Source organism: Neovison vison, chromosome 4 (genome assembly GCF_020171115.1).
Source record: "Neovison vison isolate M4711 chromosome 4, ASM_NN_V1, whole genome shotgun sequence".
Taxonomy (NCBI): Eukaryota; Metazoa; Chordata; class Mammalia; order Carnivora; family Mustelidae; genus Neogale; species Neogale vison.
In genome coordinates this window covers 1,885,122-1,904,771 of record NC_058094.1, presented here as the reverse complement: position 1 = coordinate 1,904,771, position 19,650 = coordinate 1,885,122, and the positions used below count along the sequence as shown (strand labels likewise).

Genomic DNA, 19,650 nt, shown 5'->3' with positions numbered 1-19,650 from the left:
ACACCCCTGCTCCCGGTCGTCACTCCCACGGGCAGAACAGCCCAGACTCGGCCCAACAGAAAGGACAACCCCCTGCCCGTCTGTCCCCCCAAGGGACACAGGGCCTGCCGAGACGCGACACACGGGGACGCCGGGTCACGCACAGGAAGCCAGCCAGGAGGAGGTCATGTTGGACAACACCACACACCCGAGAGGCTAGAACACACGACACGCGCGTCTGCTGCTGGGGTCACCAGGGGGCACAGGGGCCAGAGGGGGCGGGGAGACCTTCTGGGGAGCCCGTGCTCAATCTGGCTGGCAGCGGCCACTTCACGGGTGAACACGGCGGCCGAAAGGCTCCAAACTGAACCCGTGAGGCCTGTGCGTGCCGGGGCCTCAGCTCCAGCACCCAAACCCCGCCGCTGTGCCGACGACAGACTGGGAGGGGCAGCTCCACCTGCTGAGTGTCATCCCGGGAGGCGCCCCGAGACGGGCCGCCGGTGCTGCCGGCAGAGGTGGGCCCCCGCACGGGGCCACGCACGGCGGACTCCGTTTGCACGCAATGTCCACGACAGACCCATCGATGCAGACCAGGCACACACCGGGGGTGGCCAAGTGGATGCAGGGCAGGGGTGGGGGGTGACGGCGGCGGCCGGGCTCTACCCGAAGGATGATATCCCGGGGCCACTGCGTGGTGACGGCCGCACAAGGCTGAGCGTGCCAACACTGACCTGTCCGCGCGCACTGGGCCCTGCGGGGTGCGTGAGGACACGCCAAGGCGGTCACAGAACGAGTCGGTCGCTGCGGCGGAGGGACAGAGCAGGGGAGGCCGCCGGCGGGTCCCGGGTCACTAGGGGGCTGTCACCCCAGCCAGCCGCAGCCCGACCCAGGAGGAGCCCCAGCTGACCCTGGAGTCAGTCAGCACATGAGCCTGGCTGGAGCACACGGTGAGCCCTGACCCTGCATTTCCTGACTCGGTTCTCAGGGACAGACCCACACGTCACAGGTCCATCCAACCCAGAATGTCATGTCCCCCAAGAGCCTCCAACACCCCCAGGGCACTAGAGACAGAAGAGGGGCCACGGACAGATGGAAGCAACACAAGGTCAGCAGCCGGGCCCCCCAGTCCCCACAGAGGTTGGCAGCCGGGCTCCGCAGCCTGGGGTCCCCACCCAGCCTCCCCTCCAGGAGCAGACTGGCCTCTGCTGCCAGCCCGAGGGCTACAGGCCACTGTGGCTCCGTAGGGCCAGAAGACCCTGGCTAGAGACCCAGCCTAGACCAACCTCGCCTATTCAAGTCCCTGAACCACCCGACAAGGGCCAGCCGCGCAGACGGGGGCGACGGGCCCAGTCTTTTTCCTCCCTGTGTCCGAAGAGCCTCTTCTCTGTCCCACAGGAGGCACTGGAGCCAGAGGGAGGCACCCACGGGCGCCCAGGGAACCCGGCCCGGCCCCAGCCCTTCCTCCCGGAGCGCTGGGCAAACACCCCTACGTCCCCAGGCGTCACTACTGTCCCTGCTGCCCCCTGCAGCCACAGGCGGCCCAAGGCCGGTGCCCATTGCAGCCACCTCCGCACCACCAGCCCCTGGCCCACCCAGGAAATGTCCGGATGAGTGACTGACCCACAGCCGGACACAGGGGCCGTGAGCCGTCAGCACGAGGCAGCACGCCCAGGCCCAGGCCCTGAGCCTTCTCCTTTCCACAGCCTGTGACCTCTGCTGTCGAGGCTGGTGACCCCCGAGGGGCTGAGGTGCAGGTCGGGGTGTCTGGAGGGAGGGGCGGTGGCCGTGGCAGGCGTGGCTCTCGCAGGCGGGGAAGGAGGCAGAGGCAGGAGACTTAGGGCAGCAGCTCCGTTCCACTTCCTCCGCGTGGTTTTCCCCACAGCACAGCACAGACACAGCCACCCTGACGGGACGGGCCGGACCAGACCTTCCCAGACGTCCCCACGAGGCGGGCACAGCCATCCCCCAGGTCCTGGGCACATGCTCCCGTTTGTGGAGCTCAGGAGTGAGACTTGGCCAGGACCCCCACAGGACTGCGCAGAAGCAGGTCCCTCGGCCATCTGCCTGCCAAGGTGGCCCATGAGTGTGGCCAGAGACTGGCTGCTGGCGACAGACACATGGACGCCGGGCATCCTCTCCCACAGCAGGCGGCTGCCCCAGGCAGGCCGGACCCCAGACCCCCTGCCAAGGGCGGGGCCCAAGAGAGGAGTGGCTCAGAACGCTGACTTTCCCGTTTCCCTTGGGGGGTGCCGGCCACAGGTGGAGTAGGTCCCCTCCCCCGCAGATGACCTCGGCACACACCCTCACCTCGCTAAGGGCCACGGAGACCCTGAGTCACAGAGCCTCAGGTCACGCCCGCAGGCACTCTCAGCCCATCCCCCTACCCCACTTCTGCACCTCCCTGGGCGCCTACCCAGGCCAGACGCTCAGCCCCACGCGCCCGTGTGCGCCGTGAGCCAGAGGCAGAGGAGGCCCAGCTGGGGAAGCAGCGGTGGCGCACCTCGGGGTGTTGCTATAGCAACCTGGACTCCACGTCACACCCGGCGCCAGCCCGGCACCCCAGCCTCCTCCCAGACCAGCGCCCAGGACGGGCCACGGCGAAGCAGGGCCGCTGGTGGCACCAAGGGGCAGTCAGGACGGTAGCCACGGGACGGCAGCCACACACGCCCGTCTCTCTGCCTGCAGTGCCGCCTCTGCCCCCACACCACTCTCTGGGGAGGCCTCAGGAGGCCAGGCTTCCAGGCCTGGATCTGCCCACCACCCAGCTGTCTGCCCCGCCCGCTGAGCCCCCTCCCAGCAAACAGGCAAGAAGACAGCCTGAGTCACGGGGTGGGGATGACGGCCACCCCCAGCTGCACGAGACCCACAAGCCACGGTCCTGCTCAGACCTGGAGACTTCTGCTGCGGGAGGGGTGGGTGGTGGGGACAGGGCTGGGGGCACCATGGCCCCCTTCTGCCTGGGCACAGCCCACCTGGTCACCATCTAACCCTCAGACCCACGGGAAAGGAACCTTGACTGTCACACTTCAGATGGGAAACTGAGGCTCAGAGAGGCAGGAACTTGCCCAGGAAGCCCAGTCAGGGGCCGAGGGGGGATGGAGACCCGGGTCCACGTCCTGCCAGGGTCCGTGCTGCCCCGCCCACCAGGCCGCAGCTATGGGGAGGGCTCCTCAGGCTGGAGATCAACTGGGCCTGGGGGTCACACCCCAGCTCTCTGCACGGAGGCCAGCGAGGAAGGACGGCCACGGGCACCAGTGAGAATGTTCCATGAGACCGCAGAGCCCCAGGTCCCCTCGTGTGGGGCCAGGCACAGAGGGGCTGCCTGACGGCGATGCTGAGCCCCCGGTCGCAGGGAAAGAGGACCAAGCACATACATGAAACCGCGATCCTAACAGCGCACCCTTACGACCTCAGGCCCAGAACACCTTCTCCCTTAGGAAAGGAGGGTAGGGGCGCTGGGGCACTCAGCCCCACGCAGGCGAGCGGAGGAGACACGGGCCTGGGCGCTCCTCCCGCAGACACCCTCACAGCACCAACACATCGACGTGGCGGGGGTCCGGGTGTGGCTTCACCCCCGTGTCTGCCGTGCTGGGAGCAGCACCAACAGCAGGCTGCCACACATCCGACCACCGGGAAGCCTCCCCTGGCCCTGCCACCTGCCGTCACCCCAGCCACAGGAACCTGCCCTCCGGGAGTCCGTCGCCACCGGGCCACCACCCAGACCACAAACACCGGCTCCTCCCTCGCAGCAGGGGTGCGGTGGCGCTCAGGGAGGGGAGGCTGGGCGCAGCAGGCTAGCAGCATGGGAGAGAGGACCCTCACCACAGGACAGGGGCAGGAGCAGCAGCAGGGTCTCAGGGAAGGTGTTGGGGGGGGACCAAAGCAGAGCTAAATCACAGAGAGGTGCCACCTGGCAGGGGCGGCAGGGTGGCCGGGGGCAGGCCATAGCACAGCCCAGGGCCCCAAAGCCTACTGCTCACCACAGCACCGGGAAATGCAGACCCACCGCAGAGGGTCACCTGGTGAGAGAGCTCTCCCTCAGCCGCGCCCACAGCGGTACCCCTGACTGCACACCCCGCCTGCCAGTGATGAGCACCAGGACAGCCCTGGCCCCTGGGGTCTCCAGGGAGGAGACATCCCTGTGGGCGGACAGGCTGCCGGGGATGGAGGCCCCGTGAGGGCGAGGGGCTCCCAAGGGACGCCCTGGAGCTGTCCGCGGTGCTGAACGCAACAGTCCCAGGCCATCCTCTCCCCCAGCCTGGGCTTGGCCCTGCAGGGCAGGAGGGGGCAGGGGCGTGGAGGAGCCCTCAGCAACCCCAGGCCCAGAGCAGGCGCGGGACCACACTGCCCTGCTGTCCTTCTCGCAGTCCCACACCACAGACTACATGCTTTTTCTACTTTCTTCTAGAAATCACATTAAGATGATGAGAAGAATGACCCCCAAAAGTAATCCAACAAGAAATTTAAAAGCTCAGACTTTGTATTCAGAGGAAGTAGGAAACGTGTACAGTCTGCAGGCCCCACGACACAGGCACAGGCTCCCGAGAGCAGGTGAAGCCGGCGGGGTACTCGCAAAAGGAGGACCGAGAGCCAGCGGCCGGTCTCAGAGAGTACCTGCAAAATACGTTCCCTGTGTGCTCCAGGCTGACCCTGCGTCACCGAGGACAGAGCTGTACAAGCAGGGCTGGCGTCAGAAGGCTCGAGAGGTCAGTCAGGCTGCAGGAAAGAAGCCGCTGACAGAGAGCTGCCCACACAGGCTCTCCCTCCGGACGGGCTCTCCCGCAGGACACGCTCTCGGGAGGACGGGCTCTCTGGGGGATGGGAACGCCTGCAGGATGGGCTGTCCATGGGACAGGCTCTCAGGAGGATGGGCTCTCTGGGGACGGCCTCTTGGGAGGACGGGCTCCCCGCGGGACAGGCTCTCAGGAGGACTGGAGCCAAGCTCCCCCACGACAACCATTTGCGCCCACAAGCTGCTCACGGCTAGCTCCCCACACCCTGCATCTCTGAGAAAGGGCAGGGAGGACCCTTACAAAGAGCTGATCCAGGAAGAAAAATTCATTCCAAAATGAACAATAAATTCCCAATTGCCAAAATAATACTGAAAAAAAGCAAAATTGGAGATATCACATTCCTGATTTTAAAACTTACAGTAAAACTATAGCCATCGAGATACTGTGGTGTTGGCGTAAAGACGGACACACGGACCGTGGGGCGGACAGAGAGCCCAGAGACAGCCCGTCACGTATGCAGCCGAATGATTCCAAGTAGGGCCCCGGGCCCATGCAGCAGGGAGAGGAGAAGGTCTCCAACAAGTGGTGCTGGGACCCCGGACATCCACGTGCAGAGAAACGAAGGTGACACTTACCTAACACCACACACAAAAATCAACGCAAAAAGAGATGGAGGACCTAACTGTAGAGCTAGAACTATAAAACTCCAGACACAGACACAGAGCAACAGCTTCGTGGCACTGGGCGTGGCTGTGGTTGCTCGGGTCTGGCACCAAAAACAAGAGGAGAGGGACGCTCACCGCCCAACAGATGCAGGGCAGGAGAGTGTACCCGGAAACGCAAACATAGCAAGTGTCCCCACACAGGAAGTCATCCAAGCACAGCTACGAGACCTCGCTCCGAGAGGAAACCCTGAGCGGGCAGAACTCAGAGAACAAAGGAAAGAGAAGGAGCATCGAGGACAGAAATGAGAGCGATGCCACCCAGAGGAAGAGCAGGTCTGGGGTTCCCGCACAGCGACACCCCGAGTCAGGATGACGAGGGAGCAGGAGGCTGGCTGAGGACAGAGCAGAAGCTGGCGCCTCGCACCCCCCCTCTCCACCCGCTCCCCCCCAGTAATATGTGTGGCATTCCTCAGACACCCCTGACTGCCGTAAAACGATAAACAGATAGTTAACTTGCAGATATCAGAATCCTGCAGGACAGGAATCTCCCTTGGTCTGCAAATGTCCTGGAGATCTACAAACAGGGAGGTTACCTTATCAATAGCACAAATTTCCAGAGGCAAATAACTCTCAGTTCCTGAAGCCCTAATGTCCCCCTCCCCACCATGAACTGGAGGCGGCTGAGGTAGAAGGGAATGTAAATGAAAGCAGGATCATAACACCCCACCAAGAATCTCCCAACTATCTTGATGTTAATGGCTGACCTAAAGACGACATTGATCAAGCCACAAGGGCAAGCCCCCCCCACCGCACCTCCCAACCGCAAGGTATATAACCTGCCATCCCTCACAACCCGGGGCAGCTGCATCTCCGCCTGCCCACGGGTCTTGTCCCTGTGCTTTAATGAACCACCTTTTTGCACCAGCGACGATTAAGAAATCTTTCTTTGGCCGTCGGCTCCGAACCTCACCCCACCGAACCTGACCTAGGTTCTGGGACTTCATCAAGGAGACGGTGCGGGGGCGGCTGCAGGACCCGCAGGAGTGGTGGTCAAGGATTCCTGCAACGAGCGCCCAGCCCCCCACGCCCAGAACACGCAGGCCCCGGCCCAGAAGCCATTCTGAGAAAGCATCCGCAGGGCACACCGCAGCCTGTCCGAGGCCAGCAGGGGAACTGAATCTAACAGGCGGGAGCATTTAGCACACGCCCCTGTGGGTGCAAGACAGACAGACAGACCAAGGGCTGGACTGAACGAGCCCAGGGAACGTGCTGACTCTGGAGAAACGACCAACTGGTGAACACGGAGGGAGGGGAGAGGAGGACAGCCAGCCCGCTGCCCTTCGCCTGTCAGTGAGAACGCCCAAAGCCCGTGATTGACAGGGACCTCTCGGTAACAAAACAAGTATTAGCAGGACAAAGGTAAACAGGGAGAAAGGGAAGGAACTACAGGGACTACAGCTGAGTGATGGCAAGAATGCAGAGCACAGAAAGGCCATCAGCGCCCACAGAAGGAGCCTGTGTTTCTTCCGGCAGCCAAGCAGATGACCATGAATTTGGCAGCCAAAGCACACAGATGTGCCGTCACCCAGTTTCTGTAGGTGAGGAGTCAGGCTGGGCTGCGGGGACTCTGGGAGAATCCGAGAGCCCTAGCTGAACCAGGTCCCCATGGCCAGAGGATGAGGTCACGCCTCCCGTGCCGGCAGTCAGCTGGTCAGCCCGGGGCCAGAAGCTCCCCTCCGGTCATCGCACACGGCCCCCTGCTCAAGTCCTTCCCACACTTGGAATCTCTCTCATGTCTCGCTGGAGAAAGTTCTCTGCTTCTAAGGGCTCAAATGATCACTTTGAGCCCCCCCAGATAATCCAAGATAAACTCTTTTAAGGACCACACAACCTTAATTACACCTGCAAGTCCCCTTTCTGCCACGCGCTAGAACGCACTCCCAGTTTTCAGGGCTGAGAACAGTGGCAGTGGCTCTGGGGGCTCCGGGGGACAAGGGCAGGGGAGATAATGTGCTGCCTGGCACAGAGGGTCCTTATCAGCGGTCCCCACAAACAGGGAGCTAAGGGCATTACGTGAGGGAGCAGGACTTAAGACAGAAACTCTCCTAAACGTCAGAACCATAGAAACTTTTTAAAAAAGAAAACGCACCAGAGAGTAAGACACAGTAAACACACGCAATGGAACTAAACCAAATACACGTGACCTGCCGACTCCTGTAAAGCACTTTAACTTCTCTAGCGAATTTTAAAAATTGAAAGATTGTCCGGTGGGATCTCAAAGCTAAGCCTGACTTCCAGCGGCAGATGAGACGCAGCTGAGGTCAGTCAGAAGGGGCGGGAAGAGAAGGACCAGAGTGAGCAGCATGAGCCACGACCCAAAGCAGACGACGCAGGAACGAGCCAATGGCGGCAGGATGACACTAACAGACGCAATCCAGAATAAAAATAAAAGTTTCGAACAGCTACGCATCAGGTCCCACAGCAGCCAACACTCACGGGAGACACGAGGAGAAACAGCCAGAAACGTACCCACGGCAGGGCGCACAGCAGAGCACGCGGACAGAGACCAGAGACACGCGTGATCCACACGACAGCACTGAGGGGGCACAACTGACGGACACCCACATCAACATCTCCACGTCCAAGTCAGGACACAGACCATCTTTTCAAGCTCCCGGGACACGGTGATGAAAACCGGCTCCATGTCGGGGCCACAAGGGAAACCGCATAAAACCCAGAAAGAGGACAGTGTTCCTCCCTAAAAATGCAGTTACACCTACCAAAATAACAAAACCAATAAATCAAAACAAACTTTGCTTGGAAATTTTAAAACTTGCGCCGAAGCAACTCTTGGACCAAAAGTGAAAATAGAAACCAAAATTACAGACCCTCCAGACCGCGATGTTACGGAAAATACCCCAGATCCGAAAGTAAGGAAAAGCTCTCAAATGCTAACCATGTTTTGGAAAAGAGCCAATGAACGGCGCACACAAATCACACACCTAAGAAAAAGGACAAACTGAGAAAAAGCAAAAGAAGTTAATTGTAAGCAAAACGTGATGAACTAAACAACAGAAAAACAGGGGCTCCTGAGTGGCTCATTTTGCTTAACAACAGAACAGAGAACCCGGGAGTAAACCCACACGCATTCGGGCAACTGATCTCCAACCAGGCGCCACAGACACACGCGGGGAAGGACAGGCTCTTCTGCAAAGGATGATGCGTATGAAAAAATGACATCGAGCCCAGCTTGCACTAAGCACAAAATCAACTCAAAATCAAATCTCAAACATCTGCAAGACCCAAACTGTAAAACCCTAGAAGAAAACCTCAGGGCAAAGCCTGTGACATCCATCTTGGCAATGACTTCCTGGAGCACGCGACAACAAAACCAGAAACAGAGAAGTGGGACAACATCAAACTAAAAAAAGTTTCTGCGAAGCCAAGGGAACCATCGCCAAAGGCACGTGAGGAACAGGAGGAAACGTAGGGGAACCACAGATCTGATAAGGGGTCCGCCTCCAAACCCACAAGCCACTGTTACCACATGACGGTAAAAACGTCAAAAAAACGAAAGCCACCGAGCGCTGGGAAGGACGTGGAGAAACTGGAACCTTCGCGCACTCTGCACACACAACAGCACAGCCACTACGCAGAACAGAATGGAGGCTCCTCAGAAAATTAAAAACAGAACTCCTGTATGATCCAGCAACTCCACTCCTCAGTTTGCATCCAAAAGAACTGAAATCAGGATCTCAGACAGGAGCCTGGCCACGTTCCTTGCAGCATCAGTCCCGAGAGCCGAGAGAGAGGAACGGGGTAATCATCCGTCAACAGCTAGGCGACGAGCACAGGGGCACCTCCAACGGGGCACGGAGCATCTCTCGGCCTCGGAAAGGACGGAAACCCCGCAACACGCACCATCGCGGGCGAGCCCTGCAGACACGTGCTCCGTGACATAAGCCAGTCTCAGGAGGACACACACCGCGGATGCCACGGACCTGGCGCGTCTACAACAGCCAGGCCCAGAGTCAGGACGGCCCATGCCGGCAGGGGCTCAGGCAGTGGGCCACGGAGAGCTGCTGGTCAGCGGGCACGAAGCTGCGGTCAACCAAGTCAAGGGATGTGCTCTGCCAGCCGCAGGGCACGCGGGCAGTGAAGACAGTAGACCTCGCGCTGAGTGTTCCCATCATAAACAAACGCATCTATAAAAATCCGAATACAGGGGGAACTGACAGCCTGACTCGGCTAGAACGAAAACCAGGGGCGGAAGCGGATCGCGTCAGCGCCCGGCTGGGAGCGCGAGCAAACCACGGGGAAAGAGGCCCCTACCTCACACCGCTCACCACGACAGAAGGGGAACGAGCGAGAACTCCAGAAGCGGCCGCACACAGCCGAGGAAACGCGGGCCTTCTGACAGGTGAGGGAAAGCAGCCCGTGCTAACTCCACCCCAGGCCCAGCCACGACGGAGGAGCGGAGCGGAGGACGCCACCGCGTGGGAGCCTGGACGCGGCGGATCACAAACGGAAGCAGAGCGAAGGCCAGAGACGGACGCGTCCGGCACTCAAAGAGCTAATCTCCACGATCCACGGGACACAGATCAACACCGTCCGTGAACCATGAACAGAGGCACGGAAAGTTCACAAGGAAAATACAAGAGTCTCTGATATTTGAAACGACACCGACTCATTCCTCATAAAAGGAACCTGACATGTCCCTGCCGAAGCCGGACGGCTGCGGGCACGGCAGGCACGGGCCCCCGGGAGCACCAACCTGGAGGAGGCCGGCGAGCGCGCCTCTCTGGGCCAGCACCTGCACACGTACGAGCCACGTAAACGCGGACGAAGCGACACGGGAACAAGGCGGCTCCTTCCGTAGCGGGCGGAGACCGGAAATCACGGCAGGCGCCGCCGACGGATGGCGGGACCGATGCTGGCACCACCACACCTGAAGCAGTCTCGGTTGTCAAAGAGGAAAAGAGAAGCTCTCTGTGCCAAGAGAGAAAAATTTCTGGCCGTTCCATTTAGTAGGGGACAAATAAAAACCAGGGGCACAGGCCTGAGATCACACGCCTTGCGCGAGACCAAGGACAAGTAAGAACGTGGACATTTGCGTCCGGCTGACCGGGGCTCACACGGAGCCGGGAGCACACGAGACCGCGAGACCGCGCTGCCTGCAGGTGTGGAGCCGGGGCTGGCTGTAGGGGACTGCTCACCTCCGGCTGCGCGCTCCCCGCATGTTCCACTCCCAAACCACACAAACCACTGCCAGCCCGGCACGGCAAGGACACCAGAGAGTCCCACTGCGCTCCGTCCGCCCCACAGGACAGGGCTCGGCCTTGAAAAGCAGCAAGTTCCCGATCCGTGTGGCAACCTTGAGAAATCTCCAGGGAACCACAGCAGAGGACCGAGCCGGTCCCCAGACGTGACACGCTATCGGACCCCATTTATGTGCCTTCTAGAAACAACATCAGAGCAGGAAGGACGGACGGGCGGTTCCCAGGAGCTCCGGGGTGAAGGGCAGCAGGCAGGGGGCACACGGGGGTCCCCTCATGATCGAATCTACTTGGACTGCGCCCACGCCTGCATCCTGGCTGTGACACCCCGGTCACCATGAGGAAAACCGCAGAAGGGTCCCCAGGATGCTCAGAATCCTTTCTTACAACTGCACGTGAACGTACCATTGTCATGAAATAAAAAAAACTGAATGATGCAAAAGTGACACCAGCCCGTCCATCTCAAAGCACGAAGTCACTAAGTGGACAGAGCAGAGGCCACACTCAACCTGACCTGCTCTCCCAAGCACCGGCCTCCTGGAGCCCGAGACAGGAAGGCAGGTGGGCAACCACGGGGCTCAACCTCTCCGTGCACAGGGCACTCCCAGGGGAAAGGGAGGAAGCCCAGGGATGAAGAGTGGTCTTCCAGAAACACAAGGTTGCCCAGCCCAGCAGCATGAGCGTCAGGAAAGCTGTCCACCATCTTCAGTCCCCTCCCCCGGGAAGCAAGCCCAGAGGGCACTCCTAGGTCTGCGGGGGGGGGGGGGGTCATGGGACTCCTTCTGGACTGTGAGTTGTGAACCAAAGCAACCCAGCTCCCTGCTGAGCCAAGCATTTCATTCCCAGGACAAGGCCCCAGATTTCTTTTCCTCTGGCAGGGAGACCACACAGTCCCCACGGCGGCTGCTCCGTCCGCCCAGGGCTCCAACTGCCCCTGAGCCAGTCCTGCTGATCCCTGGTGGACCCGCACCCCTCCGGCTTCAGGCGACTGACGCTTGGGGAAGGACTGTGGCCACAGCAAGGCCTGGGCTGCACCGTCAGACCTTCTTCCCACCTGACCGCGCCTGGCCTCCAGCTGGATGCCAACCGGCCCTTCCCACAACAAGGACAGACGCCTGCATGCTGAACCGTCTCCTACCGCGGCCTCCAAACCCCCTCCTGCAGGGCGGCAGAGGCCCAGAAAAGCAGCGGGCATTCTGCACCAACATCCCGTCAGACCAGAGGACGCGGGGCTGTGACCCCCCCGTGGCAGACAGCTCTGGCCCAGACCCGCCCACACGGCAAAGGATGGCTGAACTGGCTTCAGGCAACGCCTCGTTAACAGAATCCCTTCTTCAAACACAACAGAACTCACGGGGTCCAGGGGACCCATGACATCAGAGCTATCCTGGGGACAGAAAGGCAGCACACACAGCAGGGAAGTTTAGAGCCCCCATCCCGTCCCGATGAGAAGCCACAAGGCTGGTCCAGCAGCTCCCCACAGTCCAGCCTCCTCGGGGCTACAGGGCAGCACCGTCAAGCGGGGCCCAGGTCTCACGCAGGACACACTGTGTTCCAGCCCCAGCTCCGCTCAGCTCGCTGCTGGCCTTGGGAAAACCAAGCCCCTCTCGCAGTCCAAGAGAAAGGACCCACCCACTGCCCTGCTCCGATCGGTGGTGGCACCACGAAGACCACCAAGCGGTCTCGTGGTCACCAGCACTGACCCCCACCCCACACCTCCACCTGCCAAATGGTCATCTGCTCACCGCGGCAGGGCTACCTAGGCCCTGGGAAGCAGCAAGCTACAGGGTGTGGACGACTCCACCCCTGCAGCTGTGGTCACCCCTCCCCCTGCCCCGGCTCCAAGCGCGGGTCTCCTTTGGCTCTGAAGAGTGGACATCATGCCTGGGAAGCACCTGCTCATGGCTGGCCCACCCACGCTCTCGGTGCCCCTCGCCACTTCCTCCCACCAGACGGCTGGCCAAGAACAGCTTCCTCCAGCCGCTAGCTCCCGCTTGCACAGTGTTCACGGAGGGCCTGTCACATGCGCTTCCCGGCCCAGGGCCACAGACACAGAGAAGACACAAGTAGCCTGGGGTAGCGCACAGGGAGCCCAACACCACGGCAAGCGAGGAGCCGCCAGGCGGGACCGGAGGGCCTGCGACCACCCAATGCCCCGCCCTCCCGAGGGACTGCAGCAAACAGCAGGGGCAGACGGGTGGCTTCCAGAGACGACACGGCGACGAGCCTTCGACACGTGGAGCAGGTCACCAAACGGGGCCGACACCGGCCCTTCCAGGCAGACAGCCGCAGTGGGACACCCGAGGGCAGGCTCGGGAGGCCAAGGAGTCGGCCAGGCAGGCTGACCAGAGGCAGGAAGATCAGGTCAAACCACGAGATGCTGCAGAAGCCGGGGCAGGGAGGCGGCCGGCCCCAGCACGGACCAGCGCCCCGAAGGCCTTCCAGCAGAAGAGGGCCACGGGCACTGCTCCCAGCAAGGGGGGCCGCCACGTCAAGAGGAAACAAAGGCGGCCCGGCTGGAGGCTGCAGACCAGCGAGAAGGATCGCGCCTGCGACTGGACATTCTCTGGGTCCCGGATCAGGAGGAACGACTGGACACCGCTCCCCAGCCCCGGCGCCCGCTCCTCACCCCCAGCCCAGGAACCCTCGTTAGCACCTTAACGGCGGGGGGGGGGACGCAGCGGGGGAAGGAGGTCAGACCCGAGTCATGAGCCCGGGCCCTCGTTAGCGCTGCTTCTGAAAGCCCGTGCAGAGTGGGCAGCCGAGCCCAGGCAGGAGGCTGTTGCACTGGGTGACTTCAGTGTGGGGGAAGCCACCGTCGGGGCCGCCAGGCTAAAAACACGTGCCTTTCTGAAGCCTTGGCTGAAATGGATTACGGATCCCGGGGGAGGGCAGCCAAAGAGGTAGCTGGGGCAGGAAAGAGAGGGGGCTGCACCCCTCAGGGTGCCTGACCCACTGCCATCCCGCCCTCCTCCTTCGCCGGCACCGCGCACCCCACAGCCCGGCTTCCCGGCCAGCGCAGGCTCCGTCCGCGCCGCGCAGCCCGCTCCCAGGGTCTGGCTCAGGTGACAGACGGCAGACGTGAAGCCGGATGCCTGGTGGCATGAGGCCCCCAAAGCCCTAAGAACGCTGACTCAGTCACAGGACACCCCTGCACGGGTCGGGGAAAGCCAGCCCCCGGTCACCAGCGAGCTCATTCTACACACGTCCGTCCAGCCTCACCGGTCACCCCGGCCTCCAGTCTCCACGAGCTGGTCAGCACTTGGATGCCCGGAGTCCCTCGAGCGGTCAGACCTTCGCCAAGCTCTCCTCTAGCACGAGCCTGACGGCAGCTCGATATGGAGGAGAAGTCCAGGAGTCGGTCTTTCTTAACACAACCACGAGGTCCTCTAACCCACAGGCATCCTTCAGGATGGACGCGCCTTACAATCAGGTCCCCCGCAAGGCAGCGGGGCAGGAGTGAGGGAAGGTGGGCCAGCTCAGGGTGAGGGGACTCTGCAGCCCGAGGGCTGGGTTCACATCTGCCCGTGCCTCTGGATAAGCCTCCCAACCCGGGGGAGTCTCCTGATCTGAGGACATCAGGAACCCAGCAGGGGCTGGGCAGACACCAGCGGTCAGCAAGCGGGGCTGGCCACTGCGGTGACCACGGTCGGCTGTCCCGTGTTTGCACTCAAAGGCAGCCCACACCTCGCCCTGGTCATCCAGCAAAGCGGGCGCTCCGAAGAAGGAGCCAGCCCAGCCCCCGGGCCCCACGGGGCCCTCCTCCCCCCTGCCCTGGGTTTGTGTGCCCGCCCCTGCAATGGCACTGGTGCCCCGGTCCCCAGGGGGCTGCAGGACCAGAAAGGGCAGGCTAGGGGACATGCTGATGAGGGACGTCCGTCAGGACGCCAGAGCTGCGACATGGCGCGGCCGCGTCCGGACACCCCTGTTTCCGTACCAGGACGGAACTCAGTCAGGCCTGGGCCCAGCCCCTCCCTCAGGGGAGATCAGAGGCGGAAAATAACACTGTCTTCCACCGATTCAGTCACAGAAAACGCCAACGGTGTGTGGGGCCAGAGCTCCAGGCTGGGGGCTTGCGGGGTCAGCATGACCCCTGGGCTTGCTCTCCCACATCTGCCTCAGGGAGGGCTGCTCTCCCCCCAAGAGCGGGAGCCCGGCACTGAGGGGACAGCAGCACCCTGCCACCCCCATCCCGCAGGGAGAGACGCGGCGGTCCCCAGCCACCAATTGCTCCCTGGCGGGGGCCTGTGGCCTAGCTGCCGTCACCGGGGACCCAGCCACAGGATCCTGAGCCCAGGTTCCCCGGCCTGGACCCCGTGGACGGGGGTAAGGCACGGGCCTGTCACCGCCTCTTGCCATCTGTCCCAGACCCCCACCCACCGCTCCCAGCTCAGGAACAAAATCCAGGCCTTGCCTGGCTCCCAGGCCTGACAGCCCGACCCTGGTCACACAGGCCCGTGGGAGCCCCCCTCAGGCCTCTGCTGCCGAGAACACCCGCCCCCCCCACCACATTCCATCCGCCCCCCCCCCGAAGGACCCAGACCCTCCAGCCCCACCCACAGCCGCACATACTTGGGGGAGAGGGCGGTCTCTCCACACCATCACCAACCCCTCCCTGTGGCCTCCCTCCATACCTTGCACGCAGGAGCCTTGGTGACAACACCAGGGATGGCTTTCGGGCGGCCCCCGGCACTCACCGCATATCCTGACCTGCGTGCAAGACGGGACCTTCAAGAACCCTGCCGAGCGTTGCTCATCTCCGTGGCACCCCTGGGCACAGAAAGACCAAGGCATGGCCCTGCCAGAGATCCCGTGCCCCGGACACGGCCCCAGTACATTGACGCGGGCAGCCTACCACCCGGGCCCGTCCTCACAGGGCTTCCCTGAGCCCGAGGTGGGCCTGAAAGCTGGGCAAGGCTCCATCCCGCACGGTGCGGCTTTGAAGACAAGTGCACGGTCACCTTTACCTCACGCCTGTCCTGCCCAGGCTTCAGGCTGACGGGGACAATCCCGCAGCTGCAACAGGTTTCTGAGGACAGCCCCCGGCGGCAGAGAGCACACTGAACCGAGGCCCGCCAGGAGGCGTCACCGTCCCTGTCAGCGCCACGGGCTCAGGCAGCTGCAAGGTACCAGGTCCGGCTCACGGGCAAGTCCTATCTTCGCCACCGGGACTCGGGCCAAGGCAACCAGCTCCCTTCCCACAAAACGTTCTGGAGCCACAGCAGTGCTCACGGGCCGCGTGGTGCGTGGATGCGGTTCGGCTCTGCTCCGCCCCCACAGGCCGCATGGTGCGTGGAAGCGGTTCCGCTCTGCCCCGTCCCACGGGCCGCGTGGTACGTGGACGCGGTTCGGCTCTGCTCCGCCTCACCAACCTCACCGCGTCGCCGCAGCGCCGCAGGCAGCCACTGGCCCTGGGCCTGGAACCCCAGGTGGGCAGCAGAGACGCGGCTCCCAGACGCGGGCGGCCGGCGGGGGAGCGCACGGAGGCCCCGGTCGGGGGCAGGAGCAGCTCCCTCTGAGCCCCACATTCATCACCCAGAACCAGGAATGGTGATTCCCGTCGCCCGCCTCCCACCCCCAAATGGGAGACAGGTGTTCGCCGCAGGGAGCCGAAGCAGGGCGAGAACCCTCGTTCCTGCTGTCAGTCGGCTCCTCTCTCATAGGCTCCATCACCGGGACGGGATGTGGCAGCGATGGGGGAACTACCGGAGAGCCGGGCAGGGCAGGGCGCCGCAGGAGAGTAATTCCACTCGCAACATGTGAGGCCGTCAGAACAAATCCAGGAGCCACAGGCACACCTAAGCCGTGGCCAACTGTCCACACAGGAGCCGGAGCGACAAAAGGCCCAGCCTCAGAAGCCTTGTGGCCAAACGGGTAAGGTCTCGGGACTTCGCAGTGAAGGGACTGGGGGAAAGTCCTCTCTTCCGGCCTGGTTCTTCACCTGTTCTGGGGGGGTTGGTCAGTCACAGGCCCTTGTCCTGGGCTCACTGAGGCCCTGGGCTCCAGCTGCTGAGGACCAGAGCCCGGCACCCAAGTGCCACGTGAGTGTGGCAGGGATGACGGGCACCTCCACCCCCAGGATGCCCCGCCCATCCTTTCTCCCAACCAAACCTTGCCCTGCTGCCTGGCCCTGCTCAAATCCCACAACCTAGGAGGTCCTCCCTTCTCTGGGACGCTGCAGCACACATCCAGCCCTTGTCACTAATGGCTTGGGACAGGCTGGGCCACAGTGGCAGTCTTCTCCCCCAGCCGGAAGGTAAGCCCCACCTCCCTGCCTCAGGCTTCCCCACATGGTGAACAAACGCCCAGCTATGGCTGCATTTCTCACCACGATCTTCTTGCCGCCTCAGACTGCCCGTCCACTCTCTGCTGGGCACCCAACATGCAGGGTGACCGAGATGAAGGCCTCTGTGTGGCCACGTGCAGAACACACACAGACGCAGGTCATCTCAGGGTGACACAGAAGAAAAGCCAAGCACCGGGGGCTGCGGGCCACAGGTGTGGGGGTGGCCCTCCCCCAGCGGAGGCAGGGAACAGGGAGGTTCCAAAGGGGACATCCAGAACACAAGGGCTGTCACACTGGCGTTACACACTGGCGTTAGAGAGGTGAGTCGCACAGGCGACGGACCCTGACAGAGCTGGGGTACGTGGTAGAAGATGTGGCTGGAGCGACACGCAGGAGCCAGACCCCGACCTTCACCCTAAAGGCAGCAGGGAGCTGGGGAAGGGACGCAAGGATGCCTGCCTGCCCAGGAGCCTGTGAGCCCGCCCCAGATGGCAGTCCCTGTGCACAGGCACCCACGCAGCCGCCACAGGGAACTTGCCCGGAAACAGTTAGGGCAGCCAGGCCAACGGAGCACAGGTGTGGAGGGGGCCCAGCTAAAGCTCCACTTCTTCCAGGAAGCCTCCTTGGACTTGCCCATCTCGGACGGCTACGGCACCACGACTTGAGTCCTGAACCTGCCCTGTCCTGGGCAGGCAGCTGCAGCACCAGATTTCTCCGGGGGACCCAGCAAGCCCCAGGCTGAACCTGGAGCGTCCCCTTCCCACGGGCTGCAACACCCCCACACCGACCCGGTTCATCCGCATCCGTGCCCCAAGTCGCTGTCCCCGGGGGGCTCCGTGAAGCGCCGTCCCCACGCCGGGCTCCCGCGGGCCCCCCCCCCCCCCGAGCCAGAAAGCAAGCAGACGCGCGGCGGGGACAGAGCATGGGGTGCCGAGGGCGGGAAGCAGCGGCGGGGCAGGGCCGTCGGGGGGCGCGCTGCAACAGGTGCGCGGCCAGGCCGGGGGAGGGGCCGGCAGCCGGCGGCGCGAGGGAGCCGGACGGCAGCAGCCCCCGCGCGGGCGCCAGAACTTTCGGCGCCGGGGCAGGGCCCCTACCTGAGCCACGCGCGGCTGCCGCGCCACGCCGGACGGCGCCCACGGAGCGCCTGGAGCGGGCCCCCGGGGGTCGCAGGGGCCAGCGCGCGGCGGGTCCCGCGCGAGCTCCGCGGCCGGGAGGCCCCTGCGCTCGGCACCGGGAGGGCCTCGCAGGCCGAACGCGGAGGGCGGCGGAAAGGCGCGGACGTGACGGCCTCGAGGGCGCGGAGCTGATGGCCGCCCCGCGCGCCCCACAAGTGGGACCCGAGGCCTCCGGGCGACCGCGCGCATGCGCCCTCAGGTGGGTTCCCCCCGCACCGGCGCCCCGGGGGGCGGAGCCGCAGCGCCCCCGGCCCGCCCGTCCGCCCCGCCCCACCCACCGTGACCACGCCCTCCGTAGGCCCCGCCCCCTCCTACCGACCCCGCCCGCGGAGGCCCCACCCCTTGCCCCGCCCCGGCCCCCCGATCCCCGACCCCGACCTCGGGCCGCGCGCCCTCCCGGCCGGACCGGCGTGACCCCGCCGGCCGGACCCGGCCAGACCCGCCGCCTCACCTGGGCCGGGGTGGCTCGCGGGCGCGCTCCGCCGGCTCTCGGCGGGAGGGGCGGTGCAGGGGGCGGAGCCGGGCCCTACACGTCACGTGACGGCCCCTCCCGCATCGGGCTAAGGCGGCTAGGCCGTCCATCGCCCGTCCCGTCGGCCCCGGCGCCTCGAGCCAGCCAATGGCCTCCCGAGCCGCGCCGCGCCGCGGATGGCGTGCGCCCGAGGACTACAAGTCCCAGACCGCCCCGCGCGGACGACCGGAAACGGCCGGAGACAGCGGCCGGCTGGGCCGGAAATGCTTTCTCAGCCTGGCGTGCCTGAGTGGCGTCGACGGTCCCCGGGGCCGCGCGGTCCCTTCCCTAGCCGTGTGAGATGGCAGGCCCGTTGTCACCCCGAGCCAGTCTCCATCCGTGGAACAGAGGCTGGCCGGGGAGAAGGGGGGAGACGGTGACCGTGAAAGTGATTGAGACAAGACGTGCCCATGGCCCAGCCTCCGAGGCCTTTGCCTGGGACCGCGGCTGGCCCCTTCCCGGGAGCAGCACCTGCCCTTCCAGAGGCCTTGCCGGGGCCGGGCCCCCACCCGTCCCCGCCCGTCCCCGCCTCCCCTGCAGGCCGGTGCCCCTGGTGGAAGGACCGTGGGCCAGTGTGCCCCGTCTGAGCCTGCGGCCCCACGGGTGAGCCGCCCCAGGGCCGGGTCCTCCGCACCGCCTCCCTACACCAGCCCTGTCCTCTCCTCGCGGGGACAAAGGCGGCCTCCCGGTACCTGCTGGGCATTTCCACGGCGGGTCCGGCAGGGGCGGCCTCCTGCAGCGGGGCTTCGGGGACAGGCGCTGCTTCCTGATGCTCGGGTGGTTCTCGGGTCTTAAGTTTGCGCACGGGTGTGTGCGCCCAAGACTTGAGTGAGAACAAATCCGTGTATGTGTGGGCACCGGGCACCTGGACGCTGAGCAGTGTGGACACGAGAGTGTGTGACCGAGTGTGTGAGGGTGAGCGTGCGTGTGTGCTTGGATGAGAGCTTGGGGACGATCGCGGGGGTGTGTGCATGCCCACGTGCAGGGGGGAAGGAGGAGGGGGCACCAGGCCCGCAGGCGTTTGC

The 19,650-nt window shown here is 63.8% G+C and overlaps 1 protein-coding gene across 5 annotated transcripts in view; it reads right to left on the bottom strand.

The window, feature by feature from the left end:
* TSNARE1 (t-SNARE domain containing 1) overlaps positions 1 to 18,240 on the bottom strand; it is a 90,507-nt gene extending 72,267 nt beyond the window's left edge. For 4 of the 5 annotated variants that reach the window (XM_044244863.1, XM_044244860.1, XM_044244861.1 and 1 more), the window contains exon 1: positions 18,034 to 18,084. The gene's annotated coding sequence lies outside the window, so the exon portion shown is untranslated. Of the gene's footprint in view, positions 1 to 18,033 lie in introns of all 5 variants that reach the window. The other variant, XM_044244864.1, reaches the window with a different exon arrangement.
* Between the last annotated feature and the right edge of the window lie 1,410 nt (positions 18,241 to 19,650).